Raw genomic sequence first — 17150 nt, forward strand, 5'->3', positions numbered from 1 at the left:
TTTTCTGGTGGCGTCATTTAATTTTCTATAATCAATACACACACGGCATCCTGTTACAGTCCTAGTAGGAATAAGCTCATTTTTCTCATTTGTAATGACAGTCATGCCACCCTTCTTCGGCACGCATTGAACTGGGCTTACCCATGGACTATCAGAAATTGGATATATCAAACCTGCATCTAGCAGTTTAATAATCTCTTTCTTAACTACATCTTGCATATTAGGATTTAGTCTTCGTTGGCGTTGCACATACGTTTTATGACCTTCTTCCATAAGGATTTTATGTGTGCAATACGAAGGACTTATTCCTTTAATATCATGAATCTTCCATGCAATGGCTGGTTTATGAGCTTTCAACACAGAAATGAGTTGTGATTTCTCATTTTCAGTAAGAGAAGACGATATTATTACAGGTAATTCAGATTCACCATGTAAATAAGCGTATTCCAAATGGTTTGGAAGTGGCTTTAACTCTAATTTCGGAGGTTCTTCTATCGATGATTTGTATCGATATCTGTCTTCTTCTTTTAGCATTTGAATTTCTTCTGTTGTTGGTTCATATCCATTAGCTATAAGTGTAGCTAACATTTCAGCTTCATCAATTGGTTCATTACCTTCTCCTAAAGAACATTCTCCTGTTCCTTGTAATTCTGGAAATTCTTCTAATAATTCTGCATGTGCATCTATAGTTTGAATATAATAACATGTATCATCTGCAGATTGTGGTTGTTGCATTGCTCTATCAACTGAAAAGGTAACACTCTCATCCTCTATACTTAGGGTCAGTTTCTTACCGAACACGTCTATCATTGCTTTAGCCGTGTTTAAGAATGGTCTTCATAATATGAGAGGAACTTGAGAATCTTCTTCCATGTCCAAAACAACAAAATCTACTGGAAATACTAAAGTACCAACTTTAACTAGCATGTTCTCCATTATCCCTCTAGGATATTTTATTGATCTATCAGCTAGTTGTATGCTTATTCTGGTTGGTTTCAATTCTCCAAGGTCTAGTTTAGTGTATAGTGAATACGGCATTAGATTTATACTAGCACCTAAGTCTGCCAATGCTTCTATTGAACTAAGACTACCCAGAAAACATGGAATTGTGAAACTTCCTGGATCAGATAATTTTTCTGGTATCTTATTCAACAGCACTGCTGAACAATTAGCATTCATAGTAACAGCCGAGAGTTCTTCCATTTTCTTTCTATTTGAAATTAGATCTTTCAAGAATTTAGCATATCTAGGCATTCCTGAAATCACATCAATGAAAGGAAGATTTACATTTATCTGTTTAAACATATCCAAGAATTTGGATTGCTCGACTTCAAGTTTCTCTTTCTTCATTTTACTCGGGTAAGGAAGTGGTGGTTGGTATGGTTTAACATAAGGTTTATCCTTAACTGTGTTATCTTCATTAACCTTTTCAACTACCGGTTCTTTTTCCTTATCTTGATCAGGTTGTGGTTCTTGTGGAGTAGGAATGGCTTCATCAGAAGTTACAGGTATTTCAGGTGGTTTAAGTGTTGTACCACTTCTTGTGGTAATGGCTTTAGCTGTTTCACTCCGGGGGTTAGCATTTGTATCACTAGGTAGACTTCCCGGTTTTCTTTCACCTATTAACCTTGCTAGGTTACTCACTTCTTGTTCCAGATTTTGAATAGAAGCTTGTTGATTTCTAAATGCTTGAGCATTTTGTTCATTGGTTTGTTTCTGAGATGTGAAAAACTGCGTTTGAGTTTCAACTAGCTTCGTCATCATATCTTCTAAATTTGGCTTTTTATCATCGGTTTGTTGTGGTGGTTTGTTTTGAAAATTAGGTCTTTGCTGATTATAAGTATTATTGGATACTTGTTGATTGCTAGGACCTTGTTGGTTGTTGTATGGAATATTTCTGTTATAATTCTGGTTTTGATTGTAAATCGGTCTTGGCGGTTGATAATTATTCTGATAATTATTTCCAGGCCTTTGGTTTATGTATGAAATATTCTCTCTTTGTTCTATTGTTAATTCAATACTGAGACAATCTTTTGTCAAATGTGGTCCTCCACACTGCTCACAATTAATTCGTATTGAGTGAATATCTTTAGTCATCTTTTCCATTCGTCTCTCCACAGCATCTATCTTTGCGGAAATGGAATCTAAGTCATGGCTAGAATCGGCTCTAGCTGCTTTAGATGATCTAACGATGTCTTTTTCTTGGTGCCACTCATGTGAGTGGGAAGCAGTATTATCAATAATTTTGTAAGCATCAGTTTCGGTTTTCTTCATAATAGAACCACCAGCTGCTATATCAATGTCTTTTCTTGTAGTGATGTCGCATCCTTGGTAGAATATTTGTACTATTTGACAGGTGTCTAAACCATGTTGCGGACATCCTCTTAACAACTTTCCATATCTAGTCCACGCCTCATATAGAGTTTCATTTGGTTTCTGTGTAAACGTAACAATTTCTGCTTGAAGTCTTACGGCTTTAGATGCAGGAAAGAATTGTTTAAGAAATTTGTCAACTAAAACGTCCCATGTATCGATCGCCCCTTCAGGTAACGATTCCAACCAATCTTTGGCTTCTCTCTTTAAAGTCCAGGGAAATAACATGAGATATATCTGTTCATCCTCCACTTCTCGGATTTTAAATAGTGTGTAGATCCTATTAAAGGTACGTAGATGTTCATTTGGATCTTCCTTCGGCGCACCACTAAATTGGCATTGATTAGTCACCATGTGTAGAATTTGTCCTTTGATTTCATAATCTGGCGCATTAATGTCTGGATGAGTAATTGCGTGACCTTGGCCAGTGCGTTTAGCTCTCATTCGGTCTTCCATACTTAAAGGTTCCAGATTCTCCATAATTGAATTTGTTGAATCGGTATCACTAGATGATTCTGATTTAATGGTTCGTTCCTCAACAATCTCTGTTTGAATGATTGGTGGCTCCGGAGGAAAGTTTAATGGTTCATGATCTACGAACCATTCCTGAATATTTTCCGGATTCTCAATTGTGAGGTCGGGTTCAAAAAATGGATTATCGGAAATTTGAACTGAAGTACTTGGTCTACTGGATGACGATTCTAAAGAAAAATCAACGGCGGTTATATTTGCTAAATGTCTTGATCTAGTTACAGGTGGTGAACGTACAAAAGGTGGTGAACGTCTTGCTCGGTGCATTCACTGAATATCCTATTAGTTTTAAAAAGGAAAGAAAAATTATAATAAGTTATCCAATCAATAGACTTTTCTGATTTTGCCCACGTTTCGAATAGCCAAAAGATGCAGCAGAGGGGCAGGATTTGTTTGGTCTCAATATAATTGAGGACTGTTTGGCTCCAATAACCCGGTCCACGTACAAATCCAACTATTACTACGAACCAGAAAATTTTGATGTCTATCAATTTAACCACTCAAAATAAATTTTCGTAATTTTAAGAAATTTAGATAAGAAGTAGAATAAAAATCTATGTCCTAAAACTAGAATAGCGAGAAATAAGAAAGAAAAAGAGTTCGTCGAAAAAGGTCGAAAAAGAAAAATGGTTGAAAAATAAAAGGTGACCAAAAAATAAAAGAAACTTATAAAACTTAAAAATACTTGACTAACCTAACTAACTTAAAATTATAATCGCAAATTGAAATTACTAATTGGAATGATAATTGATACATAGGTAAAAGTCGTCTAAAAATATTAAAGCTTACAGGAAAAAACTAAATCCCAAATGGAAATAACTTAAAAAGAAACTAAAACTTAAAAAGGTTTCGCAAAATTCTAAAGCACTTAAATCTTAGTCTAAAGAAAAAGCACTTAAGGAATTTTACGGCAAAGCCTAAAAATCTAGGAGTAAAAATAACTATAGCAAAAACTAAGTTTAAAACTAAATATGAGCTAAATATACAAATATTATGCTACAACGATTAAAAAGGGACAAAATATAAAAATATACAAAAAGTTGTAAAAAGTACAATTTTTATAAAAATATTATTTTTATATTATTTATTTAATAAAACTATTAATTTAATATTTTAACTAAACTAATTAAACAAAATAATAATAAAAACTAAAATTAATACTTAATTAAAACCTAATTAGGGTTTTATATTAATAATTATAATATAATCCGTAATTAATGTGAAATTAGGGTTCTGTCAGCGTGTCAGAGCAGCTCCGCGACTTGCGGTATTCAAAGCTTCAAACCCCGCGAGTCGCGGGGTTCCAAAATTCAGCTGACAGGTTATTTAAATTCGACGCGTTTTTCTTTATTTTTTTTTTTTTTATATATTAGCGTTGCGCTTCCGGCGTTTAGAAAGTTCCCCGGCAGCGGCGCCAAAAATACTTGATGCGGTAGCGGAGTGGTATAAAATACTATTAAATTTTTGCAGGAAATACTATTAAATACGATACAATTTTACACAAGATATTTATTTATTTATAGAATGGATATACTTAAACCTTGCTACAACACTTATAGGCAATGTACCTAATCGTACAGTAGTGTAGTTTTTAGTAAGTCCGGTTCGTTCCACAGGGAAAATCTTTAAACAAAGCTTAACGCTATATTAGTTTACTTTTATAAAAATACAAAAAATATATATATATATATATATATATATATATATATATATATATATATATATATATATATATATATATATATATATATAAGTAATATTATTATTATAAAGGGGGGTTTTTACCGTTTAATGACCGGATTGTCGATTTTAAAACTTTAGTCGCAGTTAAAACCAAATGTAAAATATTAAAAATGAATACAAGACTTAAATTAAAGCATAAAGTAAATAACGATAATGAAATTGCGAATAATAAAAGTGCGATAAAATAAACTTGCGATAATTAAAAAGTACGATAATTAAAAGTGCAATATACAATAATAATAAAAATGCGATATTTAGAAGTGCAATTAAATATAAAATAAAGGAAATTAAATATGAAATAAAAGAATTATGCTTATTTAAACTTCCGTAATCATGATGTTTGACGTGTTGATTTTTGTTTTATGCCCATGGGTTAATTGTCCTTTGTCCTGGATTATTTAATATGTCCGTCTGGTTTTTGTCCATAACAGTCCATCAGTCATAAATATAAAATGCGAGTGTCCTTGTCAAATTATCCTTATACCCGAAGTTAAATATTCCAACTAATTGGGGACTTAAACTGTAACAAGATTTTAATACTTTGTTTAATAATTACACCAGGATGTCGACTGAGTGTAACCCAAGGTTTTAATATTTTGTTATCAATTATACCAAGTGTCCTTGTACATAATTTCACCCCTGTTTTAATTATTCTAGTGGCTATTAATCCATTCCCGTGTCCGGTTAAATGAACGATTATTCGTTGGTATAAATACCCCGCCCATCGTGTCCGATCGAGTGTATATGGTAATTTATAGGGACGCCCAATTGTAAATCTTTATATTAACATTAACAAACTATCATTTAGTTAAACAAATATAAAGCCCATTAATAGCCCATAGTCTAATTTCCACAAGTGTCGTTCTTTTGTCCAAACCCCAATTATGGTACAAAGCCCAATTACCCAATTTTAGTAATTAGCCCAACATCATGATTACTTCGTTTTAAATAAGCATAATAATAACTTAGCTACGAGACATTAATGTAAAAAGGTTGAACATAAGTTACAATGATTAAAAATAGCGTAGCGTTACACGGACAGAATTTCGACTTACACCCTTACAATATTCGCTAACATACCCTTATTATTAGAATTATAATTAAAATTAAAATTAAAATATAAATTATAAATATAAATATATCGTATGAATGAGGAGAAAAAAAGATGATGATTTGCGATCAGAATTCGGTTGCTTTTATAGGAAAATTCGACTTTTGGGGCTCCGCGACTCGCGGTGAAATACTCTTCAAACTCCGCGAGTCGCGGAGAATGAAATTACAGCTCAGTCCCTTTGGAGTCTTTCTTGCCGACGGTTTTTATTATTTATTATAATATATAAATAATTATAAGAATTATTTAAATATTATATTATATTTATGTGCATAGTTGACTTGTAATTTTTAGTCCGTTGCGTCGAGCGTTGAGAGTTGACTCTAGTCCCGGTTCCGGATTTTCAAACGTCCTTGCGTACAATTTAATATCTTGTACTTTGCGTTTTGAATCTTGTACTCTTGTAATTTCGAGACGTTTCTTATCAATAATTGGAACCTCTTTGATTGTCTTTTGTACTTTTGAGCTTTTTGGTCGTTTGCGTCTTCAATTCGTCGAATCTGTCTTTTGTCTTCACCTTTTATTATTTAAACGAATATCACTTGTAAATAGAACAATTGTAACTAAAAGCTTGTCTTTCTTGAGGAATAATGCTATGAAATATATGTTCGTTTTTAGCATTATCAGAATTTATAATATTAATTTTTAAATTAAGTTTGGTGTGAATTTTTAATTTTTAAAATATGAATTTTTAATTTTATGCATTTTAAATTTAAGTGGTGTGAATTTAAAAACAAAAATTTACTTTATTTCGCTAAGTTAAAAATATGATTTTTAAAATTCGTCGTAAGTTGAAGACTAGGTCTTTGAACCGAAATTGCTTTACCCGAGGGATGGACGAGAACTTTTATTATCATTATTTTTAAACTTATTAACTTAAAATATGCCAAAAACATTAAAAAAAAAACCCAAAAATCTTAGCTTTTAAAACAATCGCTACAAAAAGACAAATTTTAAAATTTTGTCGAAGGACGGACTAGGACATCGATCCGAAACGACCTCGCCCTAAAACAAAGGAAAACAAAATTTTAAATTTATTTTATATTTGTTTTATAATTTAAGGCTTATATAAAAAAAACCCAAACACCGCGACTCGCGGAGTTTGAAAGAGTCAAATGCCGCGACTCGCGGAGAGACCAAAATCCAGAAAAAAATAAAACGAGCTGAACATCCCAGTTGCACACACCTACCCACTCCAAACTGCGCAAACACTCGAAAAATACACACCAAATTCGCAATTTTTGACCGTTTATCATCAAATCTTTTACTAAAATCATGTTGAGAAGGATGCTATCAAGGAATTACTCAAGGAAAACGGTAAATTTCTACACCTAAAAACCATTTAATCCGAAAATTAGTGTTCTTGAGCAATTTTTTCCCTAATTCGATTTTAATGCTTTTTAGTGTAATTATGCTTAAATTGCATGTGTATTATGCTTGTATAACCTAGATTGATGCTATTTAACATGATTAGAAGCCTTAAACTTCAAATTTTGAGTAATCTAGGGTTTGTGTTCTTGAGCAAATTTGGGGCTTTTTGATATAAACAGGTTATGGCCGATTTTTGTCATGAATTGTTGCTAAATTAAGTAGTGTAACATGTTTAGGTAGTTAAATGATTCAAACTTTGAGCCTAAGCATGATTTTGAGAATTAAAGTGGACTTTTTCAAGTCTAAAATTCATGAACTTGATTTTTGAGAGATAATGCCATTTGAAACTTGTTTAATTGCTAGTAATGATTATTTTGACATGTTATTTGAGTTGAATGCTTATGAACTTGGTGAACATTTTCGTATATGCTTCTTTGAAAAAGTGTAGATTTGATAAAAATATGAAAATGAGCTTATGTTTGATATAGATTGAACATGTCATTGTAATTATTTTGATTGATGATTTTGCTGACACTAATGCATATTTGGATGCACAAAAATTGTGTTTAATGTGTTTTGCAGACTGAAAGGGGTGAATTTTCATCCCAAGCTCGCAATGCTCCTGCTGAGAATGCGGAACAACAGAAGGTGGATAACTACTACAAACAAGATATACCTCATCCAGTTATGACATTTTCTGATATGCACTTGGAAGATTTGCACCCGAACTTGAGATTTGACAGACTTTGGATAGATTATCCAAAATACCAAAGGGGCTTGCATACTCTTCATTCTAAAACTGTTGAAGTACCTAGGGTAATAGAATGGGCACCGTTAGAAGCTGTAGAATTAGCCGGGCCAATTAGGGAATTACTTACACAGAGGTATGGTAATTCTACTTTTAATGATTGGGTACGTTTATTCAACATGCGTAGACCTGTATATAAAGTATGGTGTGAAGAATTATTGTGTAGTATAGAAATAAATGATCGGGTAGCAAGTTTAACCGATCGATCTTTTATTTGATTTTTGTTAGGAGGTTCGATGCGCCACATGTCTCTACTAGACATGGCTCAGGCCTTACGTATATATACGCCTGAGGAGTTAGCATCTGCCGATTGTAGAGGGTTGATATTAAATGGTAGAAAGATTGATGAAAATTTTGATACACATGGTGTATGGAGTCAAATGACTAGCCATCACCGATTTAAAGGGGGAAATTACTCTTATTTAGATATAGATAGAGCAGAGTTAAGAGTAATTCATAGGTTTTTAGCTAATTCGATTACACAAAGAGGTAAGAATAAGGAAATGGTAAATGAACAGGATTTGTTTTACCATATGTGTATTCGAGACCCACAAAGCGCTGTAAGTATACCGTATTGTGTGGGTTATTATTTATCAGCTATGGTTAGGGGGATGAGACCGCACAGTATAATAGGAGGTGGTATATTTATTACTTTGATTGCTGAATATCTCGGTGTGGATATAAGTCGGGGGGTGATTACTAATCGAAGAACCAGAACCCCGCGATACAATAGGTTTAAATGTATACCATGGTGCGAAGGTTTTGAAGAGGCGAAATAACGCCGCAGTACGATATAATGGTAGACATCCACAGGTTGAGAGAAACCAACAGGCAAGTAATGTGGGAGGGGGAAATGAAATGACAGAAATGCAAAGGTTTATAGCTTCACAAGAGTACGAAAATGCTAGACATCGAGCATTTGAAGATTGGCAAGTTCATCAAAACCAAATCATAGCTTATTGCCAACAAATAGGTAGAAACTATATTCCTACTCCATCGCCCGTATTTCCTCCCTGGTCTATAGAGATCCAACCACCGTATCCTACGTATAACCCAGCCGAAGCATTTTATAACACATATGGTTATGCATGGAACCCCTACTGGTATTAGTATCATCCCTAGTCTACTTAGTTTTATTTATTTTATTATTTGTAATGTTGATACATTTAATACTTATGTTAATATTGTAATAGTTTTTATAATTTTCTAACTTTTATTATTAGATTTTAATAATTTTTGAATGTGGGATAATATACCAAACTTCAAAAATATGTATATATGTTTGCAGTTTATCTTATGTACATAACAGGGAAAAACAACACATTTTCAAAGACTGGCATTAAGTTCAGCAAAAGCAACTAATTTTGGCCACAAGATGCAAAATATATGTGAAATAACAACAAGAAGGAATGAACAAATGATATGCACCATTTATCATTCAGAAAAAAAACGCCAATATGTTTGGAAACTTTGGTAAAATTTAATCATTTTTCTATGCTAATCACCCTCAATAATTTAAATTGTTACTGATTTCTTGCAAATGAGGGCATTGCAAGATCTTAAGTGTAGGAAGGGGTTAAATTCTTTCAGAATTTTATCTTAAACACTTGGTTACCATTAAAAATACTAGTAAAGCAGTAGTTGTATTAGAATCTAGTGCTCTCTGATAATAAAGAACAGCCCTAGTCGGATTTTTATCTTAAACACTTGGTTACCATTAAAAATACTAGTAAAGGAGTAGTTGTATTAGAATCTAGTGCTCTCTAATAATAAAGAACAGCCCTAGTCTTATATACTGACTACCCAATTCTAGTAAAATTTTTCAAAATTTTCAATTAAATGAACTCAAAATCATGTTTATACATATTTATGAATGATAAAATTAGGTATTAACACCGAAATTATTGTTACCTCGGAAAGGACATAAATTGAGAAACAAACCAAAATGTTAGAATTCATTTAAGAATGGAATAGAGGAGAACAAAAAGGAAAATAAAAGCCAAGTGTTGGAAATTTTCACCAAGTTATTCAAAATATATATCACATATTTTTGTACAAATAATTGAAAATACTTTTGTTTTGGACGATAATTAACTGTTTTAGCCAATTTACTGTAAGAAAGATGGATCTACACGATGAATCAATTCCATCATTAAAAGGAAGTAAAGTCTTCCGAAAAAGAAACGCGCTTCTTGATTTAGCTCATGAAGTTGTCGTCCAGACCAGCTGTAGGTTGACGAAAAATCTAGAAAAGTCATCACTAAAATCAGCAGGAAATCCACGGACCTCAGCATAAAATAGGGTCGCCAAGTGGTCAGATTTATCCTAACCATGAGAAGGATTTATCTCGTACAATGGGGGGCACCGTGCAAATTAGCTTGATAAGACTAATGAATCAGATCCCAAGAAAGGATAATCTCCTTAAAAATTAAAAATCAGCTTTTAAGACTGATATTACTCAATCCTTGAGATTGACCTTAAAGATTGAGAATACAAACTCATGGAATTCAATGATATCTAAACTCGAGCTTGAACGAGAAAATATTTTGATAAAATTACAAACCGATTTGTTTTCTAAAAACCCTATTTTCAATGCGTTCATTACCATTGAACGTAAAATCCTAGGAATTCACCTGAAATTCATTAGGTCATCTGAACCAAATCGGGTGTCAACCGTAAGAACGGTGGTTGCATAGCATGGTCAAAGACAGGACCTTGTGCCAGACAGAAAAATTATAAGGGTGAGCTTTACTATTGCTCTTACAAAGGATAGTAATTGCGTCCGACACGTTTTAGACCATAATTAAAAGCATGTCAGGGGACATTGCCTTAACAGTTGCTTGTTCAACGCTTTCCTTTACAACCGGACGGTAGTTTACTGAAAGGTAATATACGGAGCAAGTATACTGGACGTGTTGCTTTCCTAATACAAGGTTAGCAAGTGGGTGACACAAAACCATAAGTTTTGAGCCAAAATTTTCAAATCTAAAACCCACCAAACCCACAAAGATATTTTGCAAACACCGGTGAAGGGTTATTCCGGAAAACTAATCTAGGGTAAAAGCTAGATTAAAATTTTCAAAAGATCAAATGTTTTCATAAAGATCCAATTTCCTTAAAGGATCTAAATTTTATAGTCATGTGGGACTGTAAACCATATCGTTACTACCATTGTTTATATCTCCGTATAGAAATCACTGATGTACAAAGTGTGAAGAATAAAGAAGTGATTCTAGTATTTCAAGACTATATTGCTTGAGGACAAGCAACACTCAAGTGTGGGAATATTTGATAATGCTAAAAACGAACATATATTTCATAGCATTATTCCTCAAGAAAGACAAGCTTTTAGTTGCAATTGTTCTATTTAAAAGTGATATTCGTTTAAATAATAAAAGGTGAAGACAAAAAGCAGATTCGACGAATTGAAGACGCAAACGACCAAAAAGCTCAAAAGTACAAAAGACAATCAAAGAGGTTTCAATTATTGATAAGAAACGTCTCGAAATTACAAGAGTACAAGATTCAAAACACAAAGTACAAGATATTAAATTATTCGCAAGGACGTTCGAAAATCCAGAACCGGGACCAGAGTCAACTCTCAACGCTCGACGCAACGGACTAAAAATTACAAGTTAACTATGTATATAAATATAATATAATATATAATTAATTATATTAATTATATATATATTATATTTATAAAATAAATCTTCGGCAAAGAAAGGCTCCAAAATGGTGTGATCTGTAAAAACGAACTCCGCGACTTGCGGAGTTCAAAGAGGGAAAAGGCCGCGACTCGCGCTGTTCCCCTGGACTCAATTCCCTATAAAAGCCAACGCAGTTCGACGTAAAAAAATATCCTAAAATCTCTCTTTCTCTATATGTAAACGTAATATATATATATATATATATATATATATATATATATATATATATATATATATATATATATATATATATATATATATATATATATATATATATATATATTAATTTTAATTTTAATTATAATTCTAATAATAAGGGTATGTTAGCGAATGTTGTAAGGGTGTAAGTCGAAATTCTGTCCGTGTAACGCTACGCTATTTTTAATCATTGTAAGTTATGTTCAACCTTTTTAATTTAATGTCTCGTAGCTAAGTTATTATTATGCTTATTTAAAACGAAGTAATCATGATGTTGGGCTAATTACTAAAATTGGGTAATTGGGCTTTGTACCATAATTGGGGTTTGGACAAAAGAACGACACTTGTGGAAATTAGACTATGAGCTATTAATGGGCTTTATATTTGTTTAACTAAATGATAGTTTGTTAATTTTAATATAAAGATTTACAATTGGACGTCCCTATAAATAACCATATACACTCAATCGGACACGATGGGTGGGATATTTATATGTACGAATAATCGTTCATTTAACCGGACACGGGAATGGATTAATAGCCACTAGAAATATTAAAACAGGGGTGAAATTATGTACAAGGACACTTGGCATAATTGATAACAGAGTATTAAAACCTTGGGTTACACTCAGTCGACATCCTGGTGTAATTATTAAACAAAGTATTAAAATCTTGTTACAGTTTAAGTCCCAAATTAGTTGGAATATTTGACTTCGGGTATAAGGATAATTTGACGAGGACACTCGCACTTTATATTTATGACTGATGGACTGTTATGGACAAAAATCAGACGGACATATTAAATAATCCAGGACAAAGAACAATTAACCCATGGGCATAAAACTAAAATCTACACGTCAAATATCATGATTACGGAAGTTTAAATAAGCATAATTCTTTTATTTCATATTTAATTTCCTTTATTTTATATTTAATTGCACTTCTAATTATCGCACTTTTATTTATTGTTATTGTATTTAATTGCACTTTTAATTATCGTACTTTTTAATTATCGCACTTTTATTTATCACAATTTCATTATCGTTATTTACTTTACGCTTTAAATTAAGTCTTTTATTTATTTTTAATATTTTACATTTGGTTTTAACTGCGACTAAAGTTTTTAAAATCGACAAACCGGTCATTAAACGGTAAAATCCCCCCTTTATAATAATAATATTACTTATATATATATTTGTATTTTTATAAATTTAACTAATATAGCGTTAAGCTTTGTGAAAAAGATTCCCTGTGGAACGAACCGGACTTACTAAAAACTACACTACTGTACGATTAGGTACACTGCCTATAAGTGTTGTAGCAAGGTTTAAGTATACCCATTCTATAAATAAATAAATATCTTGTGTAAAATTGTATCATATTTAATAGTATTTCCTTGTAAAATATAAGCTATTTTATATACACCTACCATAACATCATCAATCAAAATATATATCATATGAATATTACCAAGAAAAAATGCATAGAAAATATATTATCACTTCTACAAATAATAGGCTACAATTAATCTGCTAAAATGGATGACACAACTAACATCTATACATATTACTCCACATGGTTGATCTCTACCTTTGCGAAAAAAGAAAACACGTATCTAAATTAGATATTGACAACATCAAGAGCAGCAAAAGTTCTAAGACATTATATTTAAGAACTTAGTTTTCATTCAAACATGAAGTAGATTGAACTTGTGTGATGTTTAATAGCTGATAGCTTATACTGAAAAAACCATATTGAATAGAAACATGATAACCATCACACTTTAGTATTCATTCAAGCATTTTAGCAAACACTTGCTGTGTGAAGTTGTGTTTAGTACATGTATTTAAAAAATAAACAGAGCATAATCAACCCAAAAATTAACATACAACGTATTTGAAGATTTTGACTAATTTTTAAACTTTAATCAATTAATATAACTAATTTAAAATTTTGAGAAAGTTGGAGTTACATATCCTAATGACATGTATTTGAAGAATTGCCAATGTGTGATTCATTTTCACCATTACATACCTCTATCGACCCGTTTCAATTGTGGTATAACACCTGCAAAATTAGAAAAAGTTATGTTATTGATTCCAGATCTATTCTAGATCCATAATCACGCATGAATCGACAAGAGAGATTCTTGTCTGACTGAAAAAGCACGTCGATGGTTTTTGATTTTTGGAGCCCTAAACTGAAGACGGTTTATGAGAAACAAGGGAGGCGCCTTGTTTATTTTTTATTGTGAACATATTCTCATAGATAGTAGAGTATACTGAAGAATATGAATGAAACCCTAATTGGAAATGGATATAGACCAGTAGAATTGGTGTGTGCATCCGTATTTTTACCCTAATCCCACTTGCCAGGTGTAATTTAATACTCCCTCCGTCCCATTACAAATGTCCACTTACTTTTTGCACACAGTTTTAGAAAATTCCACTAATTTCATTCTCCACCAATCAGAAATTTTCTCTCTCCTGAATAACCTCTTCTCATTGGTTGACATACAAAGTGGACACTTGAAATGGGACATCCCAAAATAGAAATGTGGACACTTGTGGTGGGACGGAGGGAGTATAATTAGTCTAATTAATCAAGATTAATTATCATAATTCCAAGTCAGCAGTGGTTAATAAGAGATTGATACATCAGATTAAGTTTCACGATTTATATATATGTATATGTATATATATATATATATATATATATATATATATTTTTTTTTTCTTTGAAAGAGCAAAGTCTCTATGAATAAAGGCAAAGAAAAACCCAAGAAGTTGCCCCAAGAAGGATACCGGAGGAGCCAAATAAAATTCTAGACAAAGTCTTAGCAAAATCCGCCTCTTTCGAAGAAAACTTTTTTTTTACGGATTCCAAGCCGTTCTCTATCTAAAAATGGATACTCTGAAGAATCAAAGTCTATCAATTCTCTCGAAATAAAAAGATCTGGATACCTTTCACCAATCCATAAAAATTTCCCAACCAAACCCTACAACCCGTCTTCCTCTTGAAAGAATGCCTAGGAAGAAGATCAGTGTCGTCCTTATTTAACCGGTGAAGATATCGATGCTTTACCAAGCCTATGATAAGAACTGTTACACGACTGGCTTCTGAGCAACAATACAATTAGATTAGGACACCCTAAACACTTGAGTGATATGAGTGATCCGCTAGTGAGGAGCCTGATCATGTATACTCTACATCTGAGAGTTGGAAAGTAGGCCTTTTTCACTATGAACGCGATTGAAATCTAGCGACCAAATCATCGAAGCTCGAAACTTTTTCTAATACTTTCAAAAGATGTAACGACTTCTGATTAAGGCATAATAAAAAGATCTACGGGTGGGTCAAGGGAGAATCTATTAGAAAGAACCTTATATTCCCGCTTTTTGCTTGGGGACAAGCAAAGCTAAGTGTGGGGTATTTGATATCGGCCAAAAAGTCATATTTTTATCCCCAATATTAAGCCTTAGAACAATAAAGATTCAAACTTTGTCAGAAAAATTATCGCTTTTTCGATTGATTTTGTATATTAAGTAATTACGAAGGCGATACAAAAAGAATCAAGTAAAACGTAGCTAAAACGAAGATTCTAGAGCGAAAACGGTGAAAGACAAAAAATCAAGTTACGATCCAGTGAAAATCAGCTGACTAGGCAGACCAAACGGCTTGCCAAACGGCCTGCCTGGCTCATAAACGGCCTGCCAAACGGCCAGAATAAACGGCCCCTGTAAACGGCTTGACTTGCCAAACGGCCCTGCAAACGGCCTGCCAAACGGCTTGCTAAACGGCCTGCCAGCCGTTTGCAGGAAAAATCCAAGTATATTTAAAGGGCTTTCTCCATCCATTTCAACACACACTCAATTTGTAATTCACTTTATATTTTCAAGCTTTTAGTTAGTTTTTAGTAGTAGTTAGCTTAGCTTTTATTTTCCGAAGGATATCCCGGCGAGTCCCTGCGATAGCATCAAAATGTTCGGTAAAATAACTAAAATGCTCGGGCATATTATGAGTATTGAAATTAGAAATACCTTCTGATATTCATAGAAATAATTGAATCCGCATACGTAATTGCCTTTTAAATATATGTGGCGGATAATCATTCCATCAGTATTGTGCGACTTTCTCACGATCTCTTGGATTATAAATTCCAGTTTCTTTGAAAACACTCGGAATCCACTTCAGAATGTTCATCTTCTAATTCTTGAATCAGTTCAATAATCCGCTCGTCTGCCAAATCGGAGTCGGAATTAAGTAAATAAGATGTCATATTATTGAAGAAGTAGGATTGATAGTGTAAAAATGAGAGAAAAAACATTATTTTGGTATGTTAGAATGAAAGTGGGTAGTGGGTTTAAATAGATAAAAATATAAAAATTTGAAAATATATTTAAAAAAAAAGATCTCCTTGCCGTTGCCCAACAGCTCAAAATTGTGGACCAATCACATTGCGACACCTCATTTGACCTTTTTTCATCGGATGGGTGATTAACGCACCAAATCCGTCACCCTGACGCCCCGTTAATGGCGTCAAGGGGTGTTAAATTTGTCTGGCATGTCTGACAGGATCCTTCTAATGCCCTGATAATGGTAGTCTTATTGTAACGATATGGATGTAACAATATTTTAAAGGTCATTAGTTACATGCAAGGGTGGTTGATATCGGCCAAAAAGTCACATTTTTATCCCCAATATTTTCATGACCCGTCCTAATCCATCTGGAAGAATACATTACATTTGGTTACATCGCGAGGTACTTGACCTCTATATGATATATTTTACAAACATTGCATTCGTTTTTAAAAGACAAACTTTCATCACATCGAAAGTTGACAGGCATGCATACCTTTTCAGAATATATCCAACTATAATTGACTTAATAATAATCTTAATGAACTCAACAACTCGAATGCAACGTCTTTTGAAATATGTCATGAATGACTTCAAGTAATATCTCTAAAATGAGCAAATGCACAGCGGAAGATTTCTTTCATACCTGAGAATAAACATGCTTTTAAGTGTCAACCAAAAGGTTGGTGAGTTGATTAGTTTATCATAACAATCATTTTCATTAATTTAATAGACCACAAGATTTTCATTTCCATTTTTCATAAACATCATCTCATATCAGGCATTTTGCAAACTGCATAGAGATAAAAATCATTCATATGGTGAACACCTGGTAACCGACCTTAACAAGATGCATATAGAATATCCCCATCATTCCGGGACTCCCTTCGGACATGATAAATTTGAAGTACTAAAGCATCCGGTACTTTGGATGGGGCTTGTTGGGC

The 17150-nt window shown here is 32.8% G+C and overlaps 1 long non-coding RNA gene across 1 annotated transcript in view; it reads right to left on the reverse strand.

The window, feature by feature from the left end:
- Positions 1-14139, reverse strand: part of LOC139858645 (uncharacterized) — a 36455-nt gene extending 22316 nt beyond the window's left edge. The window contains exon 1 of the long non-coding RNA XR_011763022.1: positions 13879-14139. This is a non-coding gene — a long non-coding RNA (uncharacterized lncRNA). The remainder of the gene's footprint in view (positions 1-13878) is intronic.
- Positions 14140-17150: the final 3011 nt, after the last annotated feature.

The sequence above is a fragment of the Rutidosis leptorrhynchoides genome, chromosome 7, assembly GCF_046630445.1.
Source record: "Rutidosis leptorrhynchoides isolate AG116_Rl617_1_P2 chromosome 7, CSIRO_AGI_Rlap_v1, whole genome shotgun sequence".
NCBI lineage: Eukaryota > Viridiplantae > Streptophyta > Magnoliopsida > Asterales > Asteraceae > Rutidosis > Rutidosis leptorrhynchoides.